At 45.6% G+C, this 25,822-nt stretch overlaps 1 pseudogene; it reads right to left on the minus strand.

The window, feature by feature from the left end:
- Positions 1 to 3,761: 3,761 nt before the first annotated feature.
- On the minus strand, positions 3,762 to 3,880 carry LOC119810981 (annotated as a pseudogene).
- Positions 3,881 to 25,822: the final 21,942 nt, after the last annotated feature.

Here is a 25,822-nt window from a genome sequence, read left to right on the forward strand (position 1 = left end):
GTTTATAAATGTTTTGCTTGTTTTACTTAATCTTTTTATAATTTATTTTTATTTTATTCACATTGCATATGTCTGTGTGAGGGTGTGAGATCACCGAAACTGGAGTTACAAACAATTGTTAGCTGCCATGTGGGTGCTGGGAATTGAACCTGGGTCCTCTGGAAGAGCCGCCAGTGCTCTTAACTGCTGAGCCCTCTTTCCAGTCCCCTCCAGCCCCTCCAGTCCTGCACTATGTGGAAGCCTGGTGCCCTCAGAGGTCAGAAGAGGGCACCAAATCCCCTGGGCCTGCAGTTCACAATTGTGAGCTGCCATGTGGGTTATGGGAAGCCCTGTCCCTTGCAAGAACAGAAAGTGATCTTAACAGCTGAACCATTTCCTAGTCCCTCATAAGTATTTTTGTAAAGGAAACAGAACTTTTTTTTTTTCAATATACATAGAAAGGTTTTATTTGCAGGGGAGCAGAGATTTAATCAAACAAGCCAAATCCCATGTCATCATCCGACTCCTCGGATTCCTCCTCCTCTTTCTTCTCTGCCTCCCAAGTGCGACCTTGGTAGCATTGGGCGGCGAAGGGCCAGAACGTTTTATTATAAGGTATAAGTACAAACTGCCTTAATTAAGGTTTCTATTGCTGCTATGAAATACCGTGAGCAAAAGGCAAGTTGGGGAAGAAAGGGTTTATTTGACTTATACTTCCATATCATCAAAGAAGTCAGGACAGGAGATCAAACAGGGCAGGAACCTGGAGGGCGGAGCTGATACAGAGGCCATGAAGGAGTGTTGCTTACTGACTTGCTCCTCATGGTTTGCTCAACTTGCTTTCTCAGAGAGCCCAGGACCACCAGCCCAGGGGTGGCAGCACTCACACTGGGCTAGGCTCTTCCCCATCAGTCACTAATTGAGAAAATGCTTTAAAGGTATGCCTACAATCAGATCTTACGCAGGCATCTTCTTAATTGAGATTCCCTCCTCTCAGATGACTTTAACTTCTGTCAATTTGACATAAAATTGTCCAGCAAATTAGCCTTGTCAGGTTGACACACAAATACATCATTGCTTAACCACAACCTTTCCTTTCTCATTCATCCCCCAAATCTCACATTAAAAATATAACTTTAGAAACTACAGGGAAACCCTGTCTCGAAAAACCAAATATATATATATATATATATACATATATATATATATGTATATATATATGTATATATATATATATATTTAAAAATCATACAGTCCTTACAAAATCAAATGCAGGTCAGACTTTTTAAAATAGCCAAGCTCTTAAAATCCAAAGTCTTTTAAGATTCTAAGTCTCTCGACTGTGGGCTCCTTAAAATAATAATAAAAAATTACTTTCTTACATCAAGAGGGAAGAACCAGGGAAGAGTGACAATCAGATCAAAGCAAAACCATACTCCCCAATTGTAAATAACTCAGCATCTAATGTCCGGGACACATTGGCATTTTTCTGTGTTCCTCCAGGGAGCTTGGGTCATTTCTCTCACTCTGTCTTCTTCATCACACTCACCTTGTTTTCTAGCTCCCCTCGCTGGTGCTGCAGTTCTTTTTGCTTGTCTCTTGGCACTGGCATCTCTGAAATGCTGGGGTCTTTTGTGCAACTGGGCTGTACTTTCTCCACTGGTCTCTCATAAGCTCTCTTCATGGTGCCAAGCCTCAGCTTCTCTGCATGACCCCTTCAGGCCTGGGTCTTCAACTGCCACTGAGGCTGCACCTTCAATGGCCTCGCCTGATCTTTCACAGTGCCAAGCCTCAGCTGCTCTCCACGATCCCTTCATGCTTTCAAAGCCAGCACCACCTGGGTGACTCTTACACTACCAGGTTCAGCTGCCAGCACAAGGTAAAACCTTGACCACTTCCGGAACACAGCTTGTGTGTGCTGACCCTGAGCAAACATTTCCCAGAAGATTTCACCTCGACAATGCTGGTCTCTTCTTAGTCATCACTAATCTTTCAGCTCCAGCCAACCAGCATTGAGTATCCCAGCAAAGCAAAGGTTTCATTAGTAATTCTGGTCTCTTGTTATTCACAGCTGATTTTTTTCAGTCTCAGATAACAAGAACCAAAGAATCTTAATTCAGAAAAGTAAATGGCCCTGAGAGTATTTAAACTTCTCTCTGAAACTTCACAAGCCAGGCCTCTGTGGTCTGTCTTGCCCTCAACATCCTTCTCTTCCAAACGCCTAAAGAACAGCTCATGAAGTGCTAAAAGTTCAATGGCTGTTCTTGCACAAAGCTCCAAAGTCCTTCCATAGTCAGGTCTGTCACAGCAACACCCCAATCCTTGTCTTAGGAAGAATTTCTGTTGCTGCAATGAAACACCATGACCAAAAAGGCAAGTTGGGGAGGACAGGGTTTGTTTGGCTCACACTTCCTCATCACTGTTCATTATCGAAGGATCAGGATCCTGGAGGCAGGAGCTGCGGGGAAGGCCACAGAGGTGTGCTGGAGGCAGGAGCTGCGGGGAAGGCCACAGAGGTGTGCCGTTTACTGGATTGCTCAGCTTGCTTCCCCCGCCACCCCCTTCGGCTTTTGAGACAGGGATTCTCTGTAGCTTGGGAGTCTGTCCGGAACTCGCTCTATAGACAATGCTGGCTTCACAGAGATCCGCCTGTATCTGCCTTCCGGGTGCTGGGATTAAAGGCGTGTGTACCACCACTGCAACCACCTGGCTTCATCCTGCTTTCTTATAGAACCTAGGACCACCAGCCCAGGTATGGCACCACCCACAATGGGAAGAGTCCTCCCCCATTAATCATTAATTAAGAAAATGCCTGACAGGACTGCTTACAGCTCCATCTTCGGGAGACATTTTCTCAGTTGTGGTTCCCTCCTCTCCGATGTCTCTAAACTTGTGTCAAGCTGACATAAAACTAGCCAGCATACAGAATGAAGAGGGAGTGGGAGCTACTCAGCACAAGGTAACAGAAAAATAGCCATTTTAAAGACCAGACTCTAAATGCATGAGGGCTAGTCATGACTTGGGGAAAGAAAGATGTGGAATTTCATGGGGAAAAAGGGTATTTTCCCCTTCTCTGTCTTGCTGGTTTGGGAAGAGAGAGGGTGTTTTGAAACAGGGTTTTACTATGTAGCCCTGGCTGGCCTTGAACTCACAACGTAGCTCAGGCTAGCATCAGACTTGGTACAATCCTCTTATCTTAACCTCTTTGGTTGCTGGAATTATAGGCAGGAACCATAATGCCAGACTCCTTTTCTGCCTTTCTATGGGTTTTCAGGTGCATGGTGTCAGGTGGCATTTTGAAGTGCAGGTGGTGCAGTCCTGAAATCCCAGTACGTGAGAAGTGAAGGCAAGAATCACTGTGACACCTAGGGTAATCTGACATATACAGGAAGTGAGGTCCCTTTCCAAACAGTAAAAGCTGGGAGTGGTGTCCCACTGGGGGATGGGAGGGGGGAGAATCTGAAGTTCAAGGTTATTTTTGGGTACTCAGAGAATTAGGGGCAAGCTCTAGGTCACATGACACCTTGATTTAAAAAAAATACCAAAGTAAAGTAAAACGTCAGTCTACATGTTTAACTTACAAAGTACATTTCATTTTAATACATTGCAGTTTTGATTTTTTTTTTTTTCGAGACAGGGTTTCTCTGTGGCTTTGGAGCCTGTCCTGGAACTAGCTCTTGTAGACCAGGCTGGTCTCGAACTCACAGAGATCCACCTGCCTCTGCCTCCCGAGTGCTGGGATTAAAGGCGTGCGCGATTTTTTTTTTTTTTTTTTTAAAAAAAGCCTACAGCACCCGGTATTCCCAGGCAGTCTCCCATCCAAGTATTAACCAGGCCCGACTCTGCTTAGCTTCTGTGATCAGAAGAGATCTGGCAAGTTCAGGGTGGTATGGCAATATATGTATTTTTATTTTTATTTATTTTTTTGGTTTTTCGAAACAGGCTTTCTCTGTAGTTTTGGAACCTGTCCTGGTACTAGCTCTTGTAGACCAGGCTGGCCTTGAACTCACAGAGATCCGCCTGCCTCTGCCTCCCAAGTGCTGGGATTAAAGGCGTGCGTTACTACCGCCTAGTGATTGTGATTTTTGTTTTTTTTGAGACTCACTAGCCCACTCACTAGACTGGCTAGCCCAAAGCTTGCTGTGTAGATCAGGCTGGCCTCAAACTCAAAGAGATCTGCTTTACCTTTGCCTCCCAAGTTCTGGGGGGGGGGGAACCCATGCACTGCCGTGCCTGCTAAATTGTATATTTTTATAGCTAAAAGTAAAAAATCTTCATCGTAGTGTTTGTGTGTGCCACAGCCTGCATATGGAGGTCAGAGGACAGCTCGGGGGGTCAGTTCTCTCCTTCCACCTTTACATGTTGTGTCCAGGATTGCTCAGGCCTTTACCCTCTGAGCCATCTCCTGGCCCAGACTGCTAAAGTTTTCATATTAACTCTGTAGGCAATGCATTAAGTATAAATTACTTTATAGTCAAATCAGTGATTTTAGGGTTTAGCCTCAAATCTGCCTGCCTCTCTACCTGACTGATGAGACCATAAAGGTTTTAAGTTTGTTTCCTCTGAGAGCTGTTGTGTGTGTACATGCTCATGTGCGTGCATGCGTGCATGAGGGCGGGTGGATGCGGATGCTCTCTGACAGAGCTTGGTATCCACCAAGCACAGTTAAGCACATCCTGTCCATCCGATTTTGTGTGGTGAGGCAGCAGCCTGTTCACAATGGAATGTGTCTTCAGGTACAGGTTGGACTTAAACCTGACACAAAGCTTTCAGTTTCTGGAAGACAGATTTCCTGGGAGGAGTTAGGGCCTCTGGAAGAGGTAAACAAGCAGGGACTGGAGCCTGTCTCTTCTGTGGCAGGAATGCTGGCTGGGGTTTCCATTAGTTTTAAGTTCTGTAGGGCCATCAAGCAAAACTGCTCCTTCAACTTCTGGCAGGCTGGATATAATAGCACGTGGCGGCCTTTGTTTGGTCCCCATAAAAATCAGATTTAATTACAGAATCCCAACTTACAAAATGATACAAATCAAAGTAACCAATTTCCTCCTTGTATAAATTTTCAGCACTTTGGAGGGGCTGGGCCAGGGGTCCATGGCTAAGGCAGGGCAAGGGACTTGGCCTAGAGGCAGAAAGGGCTAATGACCCAAGTCAGGGGATCCAGTCTTAGAGAAACTGGTGGGGAGAATTAAGGCTTTAGTGGGAGGAAGTGACCTTTTTTATGCATTTTATTTATTTTGAGAGGGAGGGGAGAAGGAAGGGAGAGCTATGGAGCGCACACATGAGGGAGACTTAGAGGACAACTTTAGGGAATCAGTTCTCTCCTTTCCCCGTGTAGGCATCGCTCAGCAGCAAATGCCTTTGCCTGCAAAGCTACCTGTCTTGCCAGCCCACGTGACCTCCTTTTCTCCTCAGAGGCAGGGTCTCTTGACTCCCAGGCTAGCCTCGGACTCAATTGTATAGCTAAGGACATCTGAGGTTCTGATCCCCCACCTACACCCTGAATCTCGAGGTTATAGGAACAAGCCTGCTTGCTATGGTCCTAGAGATCCAGCTCTTGTACATGCCAGGTAAACTGCCCACTAAGTAGTAAGCATCCATCCCTAGGCCACAATTTATTTAGACTTCCTTTTGAGACAGGGTGTCATGTCTCTCAGGTTGGTCTTTAACTCACAGTCATTCAGCTGATGTTCCTGCTCACAAGTGTTGTGGTTACAGATGTGGATCAGCGTGCCCACTGAGAAGGTGGCTCTCTTGACTGGTATGCTCCTCATTGCCGACAAACCTATAAATCTGTAGGTAACCCAGGAACTCTTCGGTAGTGTCCAGAGGAGAGGATATCAGCTAACTTTGTCCTGCTCTCAATATACTCAAAGATCAGTCCCTGTCCCAGCTATCACCAGGAAGTTTTTTTTTTTTTCTTCAGCGGATGGAACAAATACAGAGACCCAAAGCCAGATGACACGTAGAGGGAGAGACCTTGGAATACTCAGCCCTGAATGGAGCGACTCTATCAAATCCCTCCCCTCGGGGTTCAGGGACCCCTGAAGAAGGGGAGGTGGAAAGAGTGTAAGAGCTGGATGGGATGGAGGCCACAGGAACAAGACCCTGCAAACCAATGGGAGAGATTCACTGGGGCAGCATGCACCTGGCATGCACCGCGCATGTACCGCGCATGCGCCGGTCTGCACCAGGTGGAGGTCCTAGAGCTGAAAGGAGAAATGGACACGTACCACATCCCTAACCCAGAAGCTATCTCCAATCGATAACCACATGCAAATAAAAATTTAATTTCCTCCAAGGGAGCCTTACTGGAGAAAGGAGCTCCCCTAAGGAAAGGCTGCATGCCCAGCATTAAACGGCCACTGAAAAGTGGACTCACTGGCATCTTTGGTGGTTTCTTGTCTCATATGGGCCTGTCAGAGCTCTTCCTTTTTTAAAATTAGAAAAAAATTATATATATGATAAATTTTTTAAAAATTAAAAAATTTATATTAAGAATGTATATTTTTATTTATAAATTTAAAATCTTTAAATATATCTTCTTTTCCCCTATAGGTCCTTTGCAAATATATTATGCCTTTCAGTTTAGTGTTTTTGTGGGATTCCTGAGTGTACAAACAAGTGGGTCTCTGTTTCTGTGCCTACTCTTGGGTCTTTACCTTCCGTTTGCTTGTTTTGTCCTATTCTAATGTATGAGTTTTTGTTTTATCTTATTATATTACATTAGGTTATCCGATAGACATCTGTTTGTTTTCTACTGAGAGACAGAAAGGGGGTGGATCTGATTGGGACAGGAAGTGCAGAGGAGCTAGGAGGAGGGGGGGAATCATAATCAGGATATGTTATGTGAAGAAAAAAATCTATTTTCAATAAGAGGAATAAAAAGAAAAAGAAAAAACTGCCTCAGCCAACTGACAGAGAGCAGGGTGATTTGGGCTCAGGAGTTTGTTGGTTGGATTTCAGAGCCAGGCCCACGGCTTTGAACTGCTGCTGAGGCCTGTGGTGGGCAAGCTATTTACCACCTCCTCCAGGAAGCGAAAAGCAGGGGACCCGGATTCCTCACCCTACCCGAGGGCAAGCCTGCCAGGGCCTATGTACTTTCTATTGAGCCCTACTTCCCAAAGGTTCTCAGCTACCCAACAGTGCCAACCCTGGGGACTGAGAGCCTTTAAACACGGAAAGGACAGTCATCGAAGCCGGAACAGTACCCAGTACCTGGTTTATGAAGTCTGCTTTAGGAGGCTTTTGTTTGTTTATTTGATAAGATCTCGGGTGGCACAGACTGGCCTTCAATTCTTTGTCTAAGGAAGGGCGACCTTACATTCCCGATTCTCCTGCCTCCCTCTCCTGAGTGCCCAGCCTGTGTGTGCCGTGCTGGCTAGACAAGCCTTCCACCAATTAAGCTGTAGCCCCAGCCCTGGGCCACACTGTTGTGTATTAAAGCTGGCTTTGGTTAGAGCTCTGCCACACTAGCAGGGCCACAGCTTCCTTCCGCACATCCCCGGCCGTCTCTCCTCACCCTGTACCCCAGGTGTTGTTTTCTCGTTTGAAACTCTGGCCACATCGCTAGTGCTCAGGTGGCGACTGCTCCCCAGGGCCTCTTGTATGTGTGATATTTATCTGGCTTCCCAGTCAAGGAGGTGCAGCTGCTTTCGGGCCACAGGCGTCTTTTCTGTTTGTGTGCCACCACGTCCTGTCACTGTGGGGCAGGTTGGGAGAAGCCAACCAGACAAGTCTTTTTGCAGATCCTAGATAACAAATTCTTGAGATGTTTAAATAGTTCTATATGTATTTCCAGAAAGGGAAGGGCCTTTGCTGATGCGTTTGAAAGATTGTTATGCTTTGAAGTCAAAAGCTTCTCAGAAATACAAAGTTTTGTCAAGCAAGCCCATGTAGGGTCCTAGAGATTGTCACATGTGTTTGCTCATCTTTTTGGCTATAGAGTCAATAGAATTTTCAGGTCTGTGTGTTTCTTGCAGCTCACTGTCAATGGTACTTTAAATCCTTGTCGTGGCAGAGGTGCTGACACGTGAGGCTGCACTTGGAGTTTCACCACCTGTTTCCTCGTCTGCTGCTTCCTCCCTGTCCCCTTTTGTTCACACAGATTTCTCAAGATTCTTGGGTGTATCCAGGCTCCTGTGACCTAAATAAATCCATTGCCTCTGATTCAGCCAGATAATTGAGGTGGCACGTTTTGAAGATTCATGAGTTGGTTGATATATGGAGCATACGTAGACCAGTCTCAGCGCACAGTAGGCACTGGGATGCTCACCGTTACTGCTTATTGAGTGCGTAAGGAAACCACATGTGCCAGACTGTGATTAGCGGCAGAGGGGTCTTCTAAAAGCTGAAAAGACAGAAAGGAGTTGGCATATACATGATAATTTGGGGGTTTGGGTGTGGCTCACTGCTTGAGTACAGTTTGTGTTTAGCAGATGTGAGACCCTGATTGATTTAAGACCCCAGAACTTTCTCCTGCTCTCAAAACAAACATCATCCCTAACCACCTGATCACACACTGTTGTGTTTCTGTTAATTTGATGGTTTGGTTTTTGAGATAGGATCTTGAGAAGTAGCCCAGACCGGCTTTGAACTCATGGCAATTTCTCTGCCTCAGTATCCCGAGTGCTGGGATAGTAGGAATGAACACCCAGCTGGCCTGAAACTATGCCAGGATGTTAGCGCTTTGGCCTCTGCCTACCTCTTCACCCCTTCTAGACTCACACTGTTTCCCTTGTTCTCCAGCTCTGATAACACTGGCTCCTTTCATTTCCCCGACCAAACGCTCTGGGGCAGACACTTTTCTTCTGTTTTGGCTCCCTGATGGAGCCGGAGCACTTCAGATGTCTGGCGTGGAGGATGGGGTGACACATGGACTTGTGGCATGAATTCAGGATTAGCATTTGCTCTCTGACTCGCCACCACGTGCCATGTTTCCACTGTGATGACGTCTGCTTCTCCCTCTGGCCTGAGTATATCATTCTGTAGAGAACTGATCCCTGATACCCTCCTTTGAACGAACTGTCCCTCACATGCCCCTCACCTGCTCCCTTGTGTTTGTGGATCTGGATGTGAGCTCTCAGCTCCTGCTCCAGGGCCATGCCTGCATGCCTGCTGTCGTGCTCCCCACTGAGATGCTTCTGGACTCTCCCTCTGAAACTGTGAGTCCTCAAGCTCTTCTTTTTTTGTCAGTTGCCTTGATCATGGTGTCTTTGCACAGCAATAGCTAAGTAACTAAGACACCGTCCATGGGCTAATTGTTAAAATCTGGGACTTCAGCCGGGCGGTGGGGGCGCATGCCTTTAATCCCAGCACTCGGGAGGCAGAGGCAGCCAGATCTCTGTGAGTTCGAGGCCAGTCTGGTCTACAAGAGCTAGTTCCAGGACAGGCTCTAAAAAAGCTACAGAGAAACCCTGTCTCGAAAAACCAAAAAAAGAAAAATAAGGAAAAAAATAAAATCTGGGACTTCTAACTTATCTACCAAGGCCTTCTTCTTCTTCTTCTTTTTTTTTTTTTTTTTTTTTTTTTTTTGGTTTTTCGAGACAGGGTTTCTCTGTAGCTTTGGAGCCTGTCCTGGAACTAGCTCTTGTAGACCAGGCTGGTCTCGAACTCACAGAGATCTGCCTGCCTCTGCCTCCCGAGTGCTGGGATTAAAGGCGTGCGCCACCGCCGCCCGGCCCAAGGCCTTCTTAATATGCGACATTGGTGTCCGGCCAGACTCACTTCCGCATGGTCAACATCAGCCACCTCTCTTCCTGCTTCTCCACCATTTTCCCAGTTGGAGTCCAAAATATAGGAATTAGGGGAGCCTGGGCTGTGTAGCAGGACCATGTCGCAAAACCAAATCAAAACACCCAAAAGCTAGTACAGTGATCAGACTTATAACCTAGTACTCAGGAGACAAAGGCGCGAGGCTGCTGTGTGTTCAGCCTGGCCTACAGGAGGAGACTGGCCTCAAATACAATACTAAAGCAACAAAAACGTGGGTGGGTGTGGTGTCCCAAACCTGTAATTACAGCATTTGGGAGGCAGGGGCAGGAGGATTACCACAAATTTAAGGCTAGCCTCATTTACATTTATAGGGAATTCTAGGCCAGCCAGAGCTCCACACTGAGAAGCTGTCTCCATGTGTGTACAGGGCTGGTGAGATGACTTAGCAGGTCAGGGCTCCGGATGCTACGCTAACCATACATGTGCCATGGTACAAGTGCCCATACATTTCCACACTCAGGCACACACGACAAAAATATAACCTAAAGAAATTAATGATATGTACATAAAAAATATACATTCGATTCTTATCTTTTCCTTGTACAGTTTCTGTAGACTGTTCCTAGAATATCCCATGTCTGTTCCCGCTTGGACAATGAGCTCCTCACCGAGCTCTCATTCTGCCTTTATTCATGGCCACTGCTCAGCTCAGAGCACTGCACATACATACCTGCTGAAAGATCCTGTCATTCTGTTTACAGTCCCCCACGGGATCATAGAAACAAGCTATCTGAAAAAGGACACATGGTCAGATAGAAGGATCACCGGACGTGTACAATGGTTGGGAGAGTCTCGCAATGGTCTCTGTCATCAGACCTTAAACCACAAAGCCACACGAGATCTTGTTGCTCCCTTGTTTTATGCTGCCCAGGGAGTATAGATCCTAGCGTCAAAAAGAAAGTCAAGAAGAATGACTTAGTGGTTTGAAAAGACACTCACTCCAGAGGATAAATGGAAGAAAAACAGCATAAGAGAGAGCTGACACCTTTGGTCCTTAGGGAAATGCCAATTAAAACAAAATTGCATTGTTCCTCTGCTCAGCCCTTGTCCAGCCGTCCATCACTTCTCCCCTGGACCTGTGTGTGTGTGTGTGTGTGTGTGTGTGTGTGTGTGTGTGTGTGTGTTGAGGCAGGCTCTCTCAACTGTGCTCTTGCGTGTGTGCGTGCATGCATGTGTGTGTGTGTGTAGGTCAGAGGACAGCTGTGGGAGTTGGTCTCAGCCTCTTGAGTGCTGGGATTTCTCTCTTATTTTGTTTTGATTATAATCAGTTCTTACTGCAGGTGCGTGGCCTTGTTTGAAGTACCTTGTTGCACCTCTGGTGTCTCACTGGACCATGGACCATAGACTTATTGTAGGTGCTAGACAGTGGGAAAACTGAGAAAAGATTCCTTTTCAAACGAATGGAATGATTATATAAATAATATAAATTATATAATATAATATCATACATATTATATAAATAATATAATACATATAATAGACAATTTTGAATCACACTGTGTCATCTATAAAACAAACTCAAAATGTACTGAACTTAGAAGAAGCAAAATCTAAAATTGTGAAACTTCTGTGAAAAAACAAATGGGAGAAAAATCTATTGAGTCAGCAAAAGTTTCCTAGGTGGGTCCCCGAACATGAACCATATAAAGAGGAAAGCTGCTCAAATGAACTCAATGAAAAGCTAACAGTGGCCGGGCCGTGGTGGCGCACGCCTTTAATCCCAGCACTCGGGAGGCAGAGGCAGGCGGATCTCTGTGAGTTCGAGATCAGCCTGGTCTACAAGAGCTAGCTCCAGGACAGGCTCTAAAGCTGCAGAGAAAAACAAACAAAAAAAAAAAAAAAAAAAAAAAAAAAGCTAACAGAAGACCCTGTCCAGTGACTTATACTGAGTGATCTTGGTCAACAGTTTCCTTTCCGGCTGCTCCAAACTGGAAGCAGTATCAATGAGTGTGTTTGTGTGCACGTGGACAGGTGTGAGTGCTAGTGTGGAGGCCATAGGTTGCTGTTGGGTATCCTCCTCAACTGTGCTCTTCTGTGCATGCGTGTGTGCATGCGTGTGTGTGTGTGTGTGTGTGTGTGTGTGTATGTGTGCGTGAGTGTGCGTGCGTGTGTGTTGAGGCAGGATCTTCCATCTGACCTAGGTGAGTCTAGGCATCCAGCTTGTTCTGGAGGGGTGTGTGTGTGTGTGTGTGTGTGTGTGTGTGTTGAGGCAGGATCTCTGAACTGTGCTCTTCTGTGCATGTGTGTGTGTGTGTGTGTGCGTGCGTGCGTGTGTGTGTGTGTGCGTGTGTGTGTGTGTGTGTGTTGAGGCAGGATCTCCCATCTGACCTAGCTGAGTCTAGGCATCCAGCTTGTTCTGGAGATCCCATTTCTGCCTTCAGTGTTTGGATTAGAGGTGGCATTTATGTGAATCTGAACTCCGGTTCTCATGCTTGCGCCGAAACTCTTTGCCCACTGAAACATGTCCTAAGTCCTCCTCCAGGGTCACTGTTGGCTAGGTTGGCTTCCGGTAAACCCGGTAAGCCCAGGACTTCCTGTCTCTGCCTTCCCAGTACTGGGGTTACAGGCACAGACCACCATGTACAGTTTTCCATGTGGGTGCTGGGGATTCAAACTCAGCTTTTCTGTTTGTGAGGCCAACACCCTATGAACTGAGTGCTGGCTAGTTTTATGTCATTCAGAGGGGAGGGAGCCTCACTTGAGTAAATGCCTCCCTAAGGTTAGTGATTCATGGGGGAGGGCCCAGCCCAAGGTGGGTGGAGCCATCCAGGGCTGGTGGTCAGGCTGAGCAAGCCATTGGTGGGCAAGCCAGTGAGGAGCTCCCTCTGCCTCCGTTCCTGCTGTTAGGGATCAGATCCCCAGTTGCTGGGTTCCTCCAAATCAAGCCGAATTAATAAATTCAGATTTAATAAACAGAGCAATGCAGAGCAGAGCACTCCGGGGTGGCCCTCAAGGCACGAGCCAGGAGAGCACACGGCACCTATGGGACAGGTCTTAAATAGCCAGTAGGCTAGGTCCCAGGCGTCTGGGGGGGGGGGTCACCATTGGAGGGGCTTCTGGATGCCCCCACCCCCGCCCAGCTGGAGATTACAAACATTCCAACCTTTTTGGGTCTATGTGGATGGGGATAGGGCTTCCACCTAAACACTTGCCTCCAGGTTTCTGCTCTGTTTGGGTTCCTCTCCTGACTTCCTCTGCTGCTGAACAGTGCTGTGGAACTGTGAGCCAAATAAACCCTATCCTCCCCTTGAATGGAAAAAAGAAATAAAAAGGAAAGGACAGGACTGCTACAAGGTGTGGTGGAAGGTGGAAGGTGTGGTGGAAGGGCATAGCCAGAGGCATGACCCTGGGAGATGGGGGCTGGGGTGGGGTGGGGCAATGGGACCAGACACAGTGGCCAGGAGCCCCAAAGAGAGTAGACAGGTAGCTGAAGTGACTGGATTAAATAGGGAAGGGCAGTTGGGGGAAGAGCAGCCCAGCCCCTGGGCTAGAGAGGTCAGGGTAGTGGGTGGGGTGTGCTAGCCAGGAGTGCCCTGTCAACAGATAGGGACTGAGGGGTGCAAGGAGAACCTGGTAGCGGGTGTCCACTTTGACATGTTGTCCCAGGTTTGAAACCCAAGTTTGCTTTGATCATGGTGTTTCATCATAGCAATAGAAACCCAACTAAGACACTGCCCTCTCTCCCTAGCTCTCCTGGGAACTTTCTATTTACGTTCTATCCCACTCAACATTTCCGTCAATCAACTTGTATGAAGTTGATGGTATACCTATGGAACAAAACAAAAAAGCAGTTTGCTGTTGTTTGGCTATAGAATGTTCCCCAAGGGTCCATAAGCTAGAGGTTTAGTAACTAACTTTGTGCTATGGAAAGGTGCTACGGAGGTCTTCCAATTCCTGGGAGCTTGCTTCCAAAGGGAACAATGGGGCCCAGAGCCTGTCTTCCTCCCTTCACACCCTGGCCGCACAGCTCTGTTGTGTGTTGCTTCTGCCACGCCGAGCTACTCACTTACCACCAGAGACCTCATGCAATGGTGTCTGCAGTCATGGCCTGACACCTCCAAACTGTGAGCCACAATAAACTCATTAACACACAACATCATCAAACACAAGGAAACAATGAACTACAAGCAGTTCAGGAATAAACATTTTTTAAAATATTTATTTATTTATTTATTTATTTATTTATTATGTATACAATAGTCTGTCTGTGTGTATGCCTGCAGGCCAGAAGAGGGCACCAGACCTCATTACAGATGGTTGTGAACCACCATGTGGTTGCTGGGAATTGAACTCAGGACCTTTGGAAGAGCAGGCAATGCTCTTAACCCCTGAGCCATCTCTCCAGCCCAGGAATAAATTTTGAAAAATTATTTATTTATGGACAGAATGTCATGTAGCACAGGCCAGCCTGGAATTTATTATGTAGCCGAGGATGACCTTGAACTTAAACCCCCCCAAAAGTTTTTAACTAACTTGGTGTCCACCTATCTGATTTGTGTCCTAAGAACTCCATGAGGAAGTCTTGTGCCTCCAGGCCCTAGCTGCTCTGGTTTTTGTTTCTGATGGTCTCCATGGTCTCGATGTTGCTAGCTTTAAATAAACCCTTACTTCCAAAACTTATTCTGAGCTCAATGGGACTTTGATTGGGGAGTCACAAGCACACCGGGATGGTAAAGGGAAAATCAAAACCACAGGAGCTTAACCTTAGGTTTTCCACCATCAACTTAGTCTGTGATTAGAAAAAGTCACCACGCCAAAGCTGGGTGATGGTGGTACGCCTGTAATCCTAGCACTCAGGAGGCAGAGGCAGGCGGATCTCTGTGAGTTCGAGGCCAGCCTGGTCTACAAGAGCTAGATCCAGGACAGGCTCCAAAGCTACAGAGAAACCCTGTCTCGAAAAAACAAAGGAAAAAAAAAAAAAAAAGAAAGAAAAAGTCACCAACCTTCTCAACCTTCTTTCATTCTCAATCGGTCCTCCTGTACCCCCGCCCCCACTCCCGCCTTCCTGCCTCTTAGTGCTGGGGTTACTGGCTTGTACCATCAAATCCAATATTGTTTGGTGCTGGGGAAGGAGCATAAGGTCTTGTATTTGTTTAGCTGGGATCTGCTGGGGCGGGGGTGTGGAGGGAGTTGGGGAGAGCTCCATCTCTCTCCAGATCCTGTCTTCAGAAAACCCAAGCAGTGGCTCCTTCCATGGAGCTACTCAAGACCTCTCCTACAGGGCTTTTAAATTGCCTCCTGGAAACTAGCCGTGTGTTTTTTTTTTTCTGGCACCCACTCCAGTCTCATCTCTAGGGTCTAGAAGATCACCCAGCAAGGTTTTTTTGCCCTTTAAACTTGGTCTTTGATTTTTAACTTGGCTTGATTTGGATTACTGAGATGGTGGAGAGACTTAACACATTGGTACAGAAATATTTCAGTGTTTACTTGGCAAACACTACTGAGCAAGCCCCAGGCCGGGAATAGGCACCTTCAAATGCTGACGGCTGGGGATGGAGAGACAGTGGCTAGGAGTACTGGCTGCATTCGCTCGCAGAGGACCCAGATTCTTTCATTTCCCAGCACCCAAGTGATGGCTCACAACGACCTGTTGTTACTCCAGTTCCAGGCAGTCTAACCACCACTTCTGGCCTCTTTGGGTAGTAGGCATCCATGCGGTACATATATACTCATTCAGGAAAATACTCATATACATAAAAATAAAATAAAAAAAGTTTAAATGTTGCCAAGTGGTTGTGGTGCATGCCTTTAATCCCAGCATTTGGGAGGCAGAGGCAGCCTGATCTACAGAGTAAGTTCCAGAACAGCCAAAGCTATTCCAAGAAATTCTGTGTTGAAAAACAGACAAACAAACAAATAAACAAACATGCAAATACACACACACACATATATACATAAATAATATATATATTTAAATGTTGATGGTTTTCCACAGCAGTTCATCTCTGTGAGACCTGGAGTGCAGAAGCAGACTCTTGAAGGGGTCAACACATTCAAGACTTATATGTTAAAAAGAATTAGTGAAAGAGCTTCACAGCTCCCAAGCTAACAGTTAGCTTCTTAGGAATGAACCTCCTGCCCACCAGCACTATCACAGTATCACAGTGCAGGATGTGTGTGCTCACCAGACCACAGGGGCACCAACGTCAAAAGAACAGGAACTGAACTTCTGGAAGCCACTGCCAGCTCCAAATTAAAGGGTCCAGAATAGAAATTACCAGCATCACTAGGAAGCAAGCAAATAATGCAGAACCCAGGCAGCTGGGCTCCTCCGTGTGCTGCTGTGTGCATGTGTTTCCTCACCCAACAAACACCTTTCTCAAGGGCTGATTCTGTCAGCTGCTGTCTGAGATTTCTCTGCTGCTACCTCTTGTACTCCAGACGTTTCCAGCCTTTTAAGTCTTTAACTGGCAGAGAAAACAATCTCAAGAAAGATCCCTGTACTGTATTATTTTGGGAGCTCTTCTTGGGTTTCTTCTGAAGATGGTATCAGTTTGGGATCTTGTCCTGGGATTTCTTTTGAAGTCCACCAAGTCATCGAGATGCCACTTGGCTCATATGATAAATGGCAGAGATAGACACCATCACCAAATGGCTATCTGATATTCTCATCTCCATCGTTGCTTAAGTTTTATTGTGGCTCCTCAGAGAGGAGCCCCTGAGGCACGCTGGCTGCTGCCTCTCCAGCAGTTCAAAGCCCTCAAAGCCTCTGAGAGGACAGGAAGAAAGATTAGGAGTTCAACAGACTCTCTGGTAGACTGCGAAGGGGCCTTGGCTAGGTAATAAATGTGACGAATTTCCAAACAGACACATAAAAACAAAAACTAGAGAGAAAGGGAAGTGACCCCCATCAGAAGCAGTGATGATACACAGCACCCTGCCAGCTCCAGGCACCCTTCAGGCTCATTAAGATCTGCACCCATGCCGGCATCCCAGAGGAGCCAGGGCTTTTCTGCTTGGCATTCTGTTACCCACCACATCCCAGAGAACGAAGTGTTTATCAGCATGGTATTCCACGAACCATCTCAGATAAGTAAAGCTCGATGTTCCGGAACGTGGAGCTGAGGGCATATTTTGAGCTGCCCAAATGAAGAAAAGTAAAATCAGTGTGGGAGCAATAGAGCAGTTAGGGTGGGAACATCCTAGGGTCAGTGATTCCCACAAGGAGGCTCATTCTCTGGGGCTCACACAGAGAAATAGAGAACGAGCTCTACGGATTGTCCTCTGACCTCCACCATGGTGTTAAGGCAAATGTAGGCCAACACACACACACACACACACACACACACACACACGAGAAAGACAAGACAGACAGACACACACACACACACACACACACACACACACACACAGAGAGAGAGAGAGAGAGAGAGAGAGAGAGAGAGAGAGAGAGAGAGAGAGAGAGAGAGAGAGAGAAGAAAAGCAAGCTCTATATCTCCTAATGCTTTCTTGGCAGCAAAGACGGTGACTCCAGAAATAGCATCTTTAGGTTTTGTACCTACAAAAGTTTTCTTTAGGGATTTGAATGAAAAACCTCCAGAAATGTTTAGCATGGTAAAATAAGATGTATATGCTTAAAATAGTAACTATTATTATACTACCATCATCGTTAGTACTGCACCTGGTGCTTGTCATTCCTTGTGGGAGACCTAGGCCAGCAACTGGGGCAGAGGTATGGAGACAGCACAGTGCTTTTGACATGGGAATGCTTTAGGCCTGTTCCAGGATAAAAGCAATGCTATACTACAGAGAACAGGAAAGTTCTCGTTATTTTTTTTTAAATCAAATATTTTTATTTTATTTATGTGTATATGTGTGTCTGTGAGTGTATATAATGTTTGTGTGTGTCCTGTGGAAGACAGAAGATGGCACTGATCCCTAGGAGCTGGAGGTACAGGCAGTTCCGAGCCACCCTACTTGGGGGTTGAGAACTAGCTAGAAACTGAGCTGAGCTCTAGCCCTGGTACACGCGTAGTGGAGAGGGAGAACGGACTCCGGCAAGCTGTCCTGTGACAACGGGTGCTGTGGTGAGCTGTCTGTCTCCCACCCCCATTCCCTTCCTCTGTTCCCACATACAAGTAAGTGACTGTATGTAACAAAAAATTATTTCACACTTTATCATCTTATAATTGTCTTTTCTAGACAAAAAAAGAGCAGTCATATTACCTTAAGGTTTAGGCTCAAGGACACGGGCATTCTCTCCCACTCTGTCTGTCTCACACAGAGTAATAATAAAAATGTTTTAAATTTTCTGGGAAAAAAGAATTCCTTAGTAAAAGAAGTGTAGGGTACAGGTTTCTAAGCAAGAGCAAATACTAGTCAGAGAAATACATGCAACTAACTTCCCTCCCTCCTCCCTCCCTGCTTCCTTCCTTCCTTCCTTCCTTCCTTCCTTCCTTCCTTCCTTCCTTCCTCCCTCCCTCCCTCCCTCCTCCCTCCCCGCTCCCTGCTTGCTTGCTTCCTTCCTTCCTTCCTCCCTCCCTCCCTCCCCCCTCCCTCCCTCCCCCCTCCCTCCCTCCCTCCCTCTCTCCCTCCCTCTGTCCTCCCTCCCTGCTTCCTTCCTCTCTCCCTCCCTCCCTTCCTCCCTGCTTCCTTTCATCTCCCCCCTTTTTCATTTTCTTCTCTCCCTCTTTTTAAAAACTTATTAATATTTGTTTATTAAACGTGTGTGAGTGTGTGTGTCTGTGTCTCCCTGTGCTTGCAGATGACAGAGCAGGGCAGTGTGTCGGTGTCTTTCTCTATCTCTCTTCATTTTATTGCCCTGGGACAGCTCTCTCACTGACCCCCCAGCTCCCTGTTCCGGCTAGGCTGGCTGACTTGGCTGTCCAGTCCCTGCCTGCCTATGCTGGCCTTACAGACACAGCACACATAGTCATTTTCGCACGAGATTTGGGAATTAGAATTCATCTTTACACTCGCATAACAAATGCCTTTACTGGCTGAGCCACTTCCTCAACCCCGCCCCCACCCCATGAGACAGGGTCTCATGTAGCCTGAGCTGGCCTCTCAATGCTCCTGCCTCAGCCTCCAGTGAGGCCTACTACTACAGCTACATGACTTTTATTTTCTTGCAAATTGTTATAATACTATAAAGTAAGAATGTCAAAGAGAGAATGCAAACTACTCTCACATATTTTCCTTAGCTTGGTAAAATAAGCTTTGTTAAGGGCAAATGGATTGAACAAGTTAGTTACACATTTTGGATTGAGAAATTAACTAGGTATTTCTCTTAAAAGTTGCAGAATAATTAAGAGGCTAGTAGACATTTAATGAATATTTAAGAAGAAAAAAATGAAAACGTTTCATGTGATAGTTTTGGTCCCTGTGCTGTAAAAGGAAGCCACAAGAGGTTGAAGAGATGGCACAGGGTTAAGAACATGTCCTGCTCCTATAGTCCCCAGCACATGGCCACTTCAGGTGGCTCACAACCACCTGTCACAGCACCAGAGATCCTGACACTCTCCTACCTCTAGGGACAACCGCACTCACAGACACACAACCATAATCAAAAAAGAAAACCAACTTTATAAAAGGTAAACTTCCAAGATGATTTAAAATCACTCTGAAGTGACCGACTTGGGGGCTCTTTCCAGACACTTAACTTCTTGCTCCGTTTGACTTACAAAGTTAATTCAAAAACAGTTTTAGAAGTAGCATCTTCAGGGGGCCTGGAGAGAAGACTCAGAGGTTTAGAGCACTGGCTTCTCTTCCAGAGGTCCTGAGTTCAATTCCCAGTAACCACGTGGTGGCTCACAGCCAACCGAGTGAGATCTGGCGCCCTCTTCTGGCGTGCAGGTGTACATGTAGGCAGAACACTATACGTAGTAAATACATCTTTTTTTAAAATGTAGCATCTTCAATAAAATCTGTGATTTCTCACTGATTCCCCGTGGAGATGACTGGAAGGCAATGAGACAGGTCCACGGATGAGGCAGACACACTCCCGCTCTCAGAAAGGAGACTTTGGGCTGGTGCTTTGGTGGGCCTAGGCCTGTCTCTGCTTCCTGGCTTGGCACACCTTCCCTCCACTTGGTGAGAACCTGTTTTGAAGCCTTGTTTCAGACAGTAGGCACGTTTGGAAAGCAATCTGAACAAGTAACAGATGTGTGCATTAGGGGAGACCAGCTAGGTCAGGTGGTGGTGGAGCACGTCTTTAATCCCAGGAATCGGGAGGCAGAGGCAGGCAGATCTCCGTGAGTTCGAGGCCAGCCTGGGCTACAAGAGCTAGTTCCAAGGGAGATCAACTAGGTTTTCCTAGGACTACCATATTTTCTTGTTATCCAGAGACTTCAACGGTTACTTTTTTTAAAAAAAGGAAATTCCTCTTATGATCTGTTTTTCCCTCAAGTCAAGGAGAAACATCCTTACTTCACTGTTGGTCACAATAGACTTTTTGACAGCTTTAATTTTAACCTGTATCTTTAAAAAGCTATTGTTTATGGTGTTTTTTTTCTTGGTTTTTTGAGACAGGGTTTCCCTGTAGTTTCTAGAGCCTGTCCTGGAACTAGCTCTTGTAGACCAGGCTGGCCTCGAACTCAGAGATCCGCCTGCCTCTGCCTCCCGCGTGCTGGGATTAAAGGCGTGCGCCACCACCACCCGGCTCTTGTTTCTGGTGTTGGCATGGTTGTTTTGAGACTGTCTCACAGTCCAGTCTAGGCTGGCCTCTAACGTACTGGGTAGCTCAGGATGTCCTTGGATACCCATCCCTCCCTCCTCAGCATCTAAGTATTGGAATTCAGGCAAGTGCCACCAATGCCTGCTTTAATATCCAGCCTTTAAAATTGTATATTTGGGGCCGGGCGGTGGTGGCGCACGCCTTTAATCCCAGCACTTGGGAGGCAGAGGCAGGCGGATCTCTGAGTTCGAGGCCAGCCTGGTCTACAAGAGCTAGTTCCAGGACAGGCTCTAGAAACTACAGGGAAACCCTGTCTCGAAAAACCAAAAAAAAAATAAAATAAATAAATAAATAAATAAATAAATAAAATTGTATATTTGTTTCAAAGGAAAACCAACCCATTTTTATTAGCAATCGGTATGTAAATTAGAATGGAGTTTAGGCTCCCGGTTCTTCTGCCTCCACCTCCTGAGTGCTGGGACTATAAGGTATGAGCTGGCTTGCCCTGCTCAGTCATTCATTTATAATAGAAAATACTTGTTCTTGGATTATTTCATTTTTCTCCCACTTCTTTCTTTTCTAGTTTTACTTTTTTCTTTGGCCCTACAGATCTCATTGCTGCGGCTGCTTCTTTTTTTTTTTTTTTTTTTTTTTTTTTTTTTTTTTTTTGGTTTTTCGAGACAGGGTTTCTCTATAGCTTTGGAGCCTGTTGTGGAACTAGCTCTTGTAGACCTGGCTGGTCTCGAACTCACAGAGATCCGCCTGCCTCTGCCTCCCGAGTGCTGGGATTAAAGGCGTGCGCCACCACCGCCCGGCTGGCTGCTTCTTTCTTTTTCACCTTTTTTTTTTCTTTTTAATTACATCTTTTGTGGCTCTATTATTTTATTTTTTTCTCTTCTTTTTTGTGTTCTTTTTTTAGTTTTTTTTTTTTGGTTCCACTATTTTAAATAACAGATATATAGAAATGTAATTCAGCCAGGTGGTGGGGGTGCACACATTTAATCCCAGCACTCCAGAGGCAGAGGCAGCTGGATCTCTGAGTTCAAGTTCAGCCTGCTCTACAGAAGGGGTTCCAGAACAGTTAGGGCAGTTACACAGAGAAACCCTGACTTGGAAAAACAGAAACAAAAACAAACAAAAAAGGAACGGAAGAAATGTAATTCAAATACCACAATGTCCATATGTTACATAATTCAATGGCTTTTAAAGCATCTGCAGACTCGAAATGCTAACATTTACTGGAGAATGTTTGCATAAGCAACTGGAAGGAGCATATCTATCTGCACACATTTCCCGTCTCATACTCATAGCCCTGGAAATAGCCACCCATTTCCAGAAGAATGTCTTCACGCAATGCACGGCCTTTCAGGTCGGCCTCCTTCCACTTACCACGATCACTTAATGACTTATCCTCTTTGCATCATGTTATTTTTTATTTTTACATTCCAATGTGTGCATAAACCAGGTTAAATTTTGTTTACGTTTATTTTGTGTGATATATGTGGTGATCAGAGGACAACCTGTGGGAGTCAGATCACCCCTTCTATCCTGTGGGTCCCGGGCATGGAATCCAGATTGTCAAGCCTGGGGGCAAGGGTCACTCAGCCATCTTTCTGACCCATATTTTAATTATATACTCATTGTTCTAGAAACTTATGAGCTAGAATTAACTATGATAATTTATACCCCGTGAATATCTGTATCAACTTTTTCTGTAGACACATGTTCAATTTTCCTGAGTACCCACTTTTACTGTTTTAGTTACTATTGAATTGCACTTTGCTCTGTTTGTCTGTGTGGGCATTGTATCATATGTCAGGCTCAGCAGCAAGAGACTTCACCCACTCAGCCTTCCTAATGTTCTCTTTTGTTTGTTTGCTTTGAGACAAGGGCTCACTCTGTAGCCTTAGCTGTCCTGGAACTAGCTCTGTAGACCAGGCTGGTCTCAGATTCTGCCTCCAGAGTGCTGGGGTTAAAGGTGTGCACCACCACACCCTGCTTTGTTTCAGCCCTATTAAAACAAACAAACAAACTTCCAATTGATTCTAATTTCCAATTAGGGTTTTTCTTTCTTTTTTTTTTTGTTTTTTGAAACAGGCTTTACTAAAGGCTTTAAGCCTTACTTTAAATGAGAAACAAGGCATCTACTTTCTTCATTCTTATGAATACAGAATGAATCTGTATTTACATTTTGGTTTTTTGTTGGATCAAGTGTTTCCCCAGTTCCAGAACGTAGTTTTAATTGCTCCCAGTGTCTAGAAGCTCTCCTCAGAACACTTTGATTGGGAAATTTATAAAGGGTGCAAAACTAGAAGGAAAACCGAGTAGGTGAACAGAAAGGGCTGTCTGGAGGAAAAGAGGTGGGGAGGGAAGGCAGGGGAAGTATGGGGGCAAATATGCTCAATGTATAAGCTCATGTGAAAATGTCCTATATACCAGAGTGCAATGAATGCACACAAGGGAAAAAAAGATAAAAACCTTGTGTTTTCAACTATAAAACCAAACTTAAATCCAACTGAACCAAATCTACCAGTGTTGTCTGACAGGAATGTTTATTTTTCTGTCACCCCTAGAGGGCAGTACACTACATTAGTACTCAGACAACAGCTTAACACCAATTTACACGACTTTAAAACTGTTCATTTGCATGCTGGGCTGAGCTCCCAATGTCCAGTCTAAGAGAGGGAGGAGCAATAATAATGAGTAAAGGGGTCAAGACCTGATGGGATATCCACTGAAACAGCTTACCTGAGCTAGTGGGAGCTCACTGACTTGGCACTGACGGGAGTGGGAGGTTTTGGGAGGGGGGTGGGGGGTAGGAGGGAGAGGACAGGGACACGGGACGGGACCCTGCATAGGACCAAACCAGGCCCTCTGAATGTGGGTGATGTTTGTATGGCTGGGACAGTCTGTGGGGCCACTGGCAGTGGGACCAGGATTTATGCCTGCTTGTACTGGCTTTTGAAACTCATTCTCTTTGGAGGGATACCTTGCTCAGCCGAGATATAGTGGTGAGGACCTTGGTCTTGCCTCAAAGCAAATGTGCTACTTTGGGGGGCTGGAGAGATGGCTCAGTGGTTAAGAGCACCGCCTGTTCTTCCAAAGGTCCTGAGTTCAATTCCCAGCAACCACATGTAATGAGATCTGGCGCCCTCTTCTGGCGGGCGGGTATACATGGAGGCAGAATGTTGTATACATAATAAATAAATCTTTAAAAAAATGTGCTACTTTGTTGATTCCCCATGGGAAACCTTACCCTCTCTGAGGAGTGGATGGGGGTGGGATGGGAGGGGCGGAGGAAGCATAGGAGGGGAGGTAATGGGAACTGGGATTGGCATGTAAGAATGTTGCAGAGCTGTTTTGTTTTGGTGTAGTTGTCTTTTTCTTCCACAGTGTGGGTCCTAGAGTTGCCAGGTTTGGTGGCAAGTGCTTTTATCTACTGAGCTATCTAGTTGACCCCTTTTAACCTATCATGAGTTAATTTTGTACTGAATCTTTATTCAGGTTTAGAATTCTCAGAGATCTGTTAATTTTTACTTGTTTCCAAAAGTGAGTTAGACAAACATTCAGGAGGACTGTGACTCCTATAAAGCTGTCCTTGAGAAGATTGTCCTGTCTCAGTGACCATCCATAGTCGCCCTGTAAGAGTCTGGTGGCTGCGGTCCTAGTCCACGCCCCAGGTTCTGACCCTGTGCTGTGCACGCCTGTTTTTATGCTCATATTGAGCTTTTGATTACTAAAGCTTTGTAGTATATTTTAAAGTCATACTTTGCTAAAAATAGCTTTTGCTATTTTTATTTTTAGAGGAGTTTCAAACAAATTTTTGGGTGTATTTTCTAGTTCTATGTAGAATGTCATTGGTATTTTGGATAGGGGTGCATTAAATATCTAAACTGCTTTGTGTAGTCTGGCCAATAATATTTATTATTCTAACTCATGAATACAAGGCAAGATACCTTTCAAGATTTTTGTGCTCCCTTTAATTTCTTTGATTAATGCCTTTTCATTGTCATTATAATCTGTCACCTCTTTGGTAAATGTAGTCCTAGCTATTTTATTTATTTTTTGACGGCTATTATAAAGGGATGTTGCTTCATTTCTGTTTCAGATAAGTTACAACACAACTAATTTTTTATGTTGATTCTGTATCTTATCTTACAGTTTTGTAGAGTGTCCTTCAGTTTTTTGGTGTTGCTTGGGTTTCTACACATAAGAAAACTCCACTAGAAGCAAGATGTGGCGATGCTCCTCTGCAATCCCAGCCAAGCTCTCTCGACTCCTCCCTTAAGGACATCTCATCCAGTTACGGCTATTTACATCAGGGGACACTGACAACTCCCCAGTTATATGTCCATCGGTCCCTGCATTCCAGACAGAAGTGTCTAAGGGAATAATTAGCCAAGTCACCATGGGGACAGCTGATAGAAAAATCAAAATGTAAGAAGTGTCTTTTAAAATAGCTACTCTTGGCTCTGTGTACTCCACCCCAGGATTTCTACCGTTCTCACAGCCAGCGTGGCCACAGTCACCAGTACAACCATACTGGACTTCTCCTTTCCACTCTATACTTCATCAAAATTTATCAGAAAATAAGAATTCAAAATATCTTCATTACTGTCTGCTTATTACCATTGCTGTTATTGAGACCCTGGTTCCTGGAAGAGCTCGTCCCTGGCCCTCCCTCAGCCCGTGCTGGTTTCTCTCCACTATAACATACAGAGGACTCCGAAAGGCCCAACCTCGGTCCGGTGTCTGGCCTTTGACTTCGTGTCCTCTGTGCGAGCGCCATCCTCCCAGCACCGAAGCTGCCTTACTCACTTCACCCAGACCTCTGCTCAAACGCCAGCTTCTTAGAGCTTCTCCGTTCCTTCTAGCTTCCGACTGTTATCCAGATTTCATTCAGTACATTGATAACAATCTCACAGCTTATTTTAAATATTTTAAATTGCATTTCTCATATAAACTACAGCCTGTCTTCTCTTCTCTTCTAGTTGAGTACGGAAGAGTGTTGGCTGTTTTCTCCTTTATTCCTGACTTAGGTCTACCATCGTTTGTTTAGACTACACAAGTGACAATATGGATCTTCCAGGGGAAGTCTCGACCTACAAGAGACACATATGTCTACAAGTAAATTCAGTTTATGGTACAAATATATCACTTGTTGGGAGTAAGGAGTAGAGATGATCATTATGAAAAAAACCGAACAAAGTTCAACCTCACAGGATTTAAGACAGTGAATATTAAGAATATTAAGAGGATCTTCCTGCAGGGGTTATTCTCCCCGGATACTGCCTCTCTCTTCCTGTCCCTTCCCAGCTTGCACCCAGAACCCCCTACCCCGCCTCATCCCCCCGTCTTTGGGGCCACAAAATCCCACAGCTCAGCCTGTTTGGGCTCCGGGGTCCTAGAATTGAGTGCACCCAGGCCAGTGGAAGGTCCCCTCCTTCATTAGCCTGC

This window comes from Arvicola amphibius, chromosome 3 (assembly GCF_903992535.2).
Source record: "Arvicola amphibius chromosome 3, mArvAmp1.2, whole genome shotgun sequence".
NCBI classification, from domain to species: Eukaryota; Metazoa; Chordata; class Mammalia; order Rodentia; family Cricetidae; genus Arvicola; species Arvicola amphibius.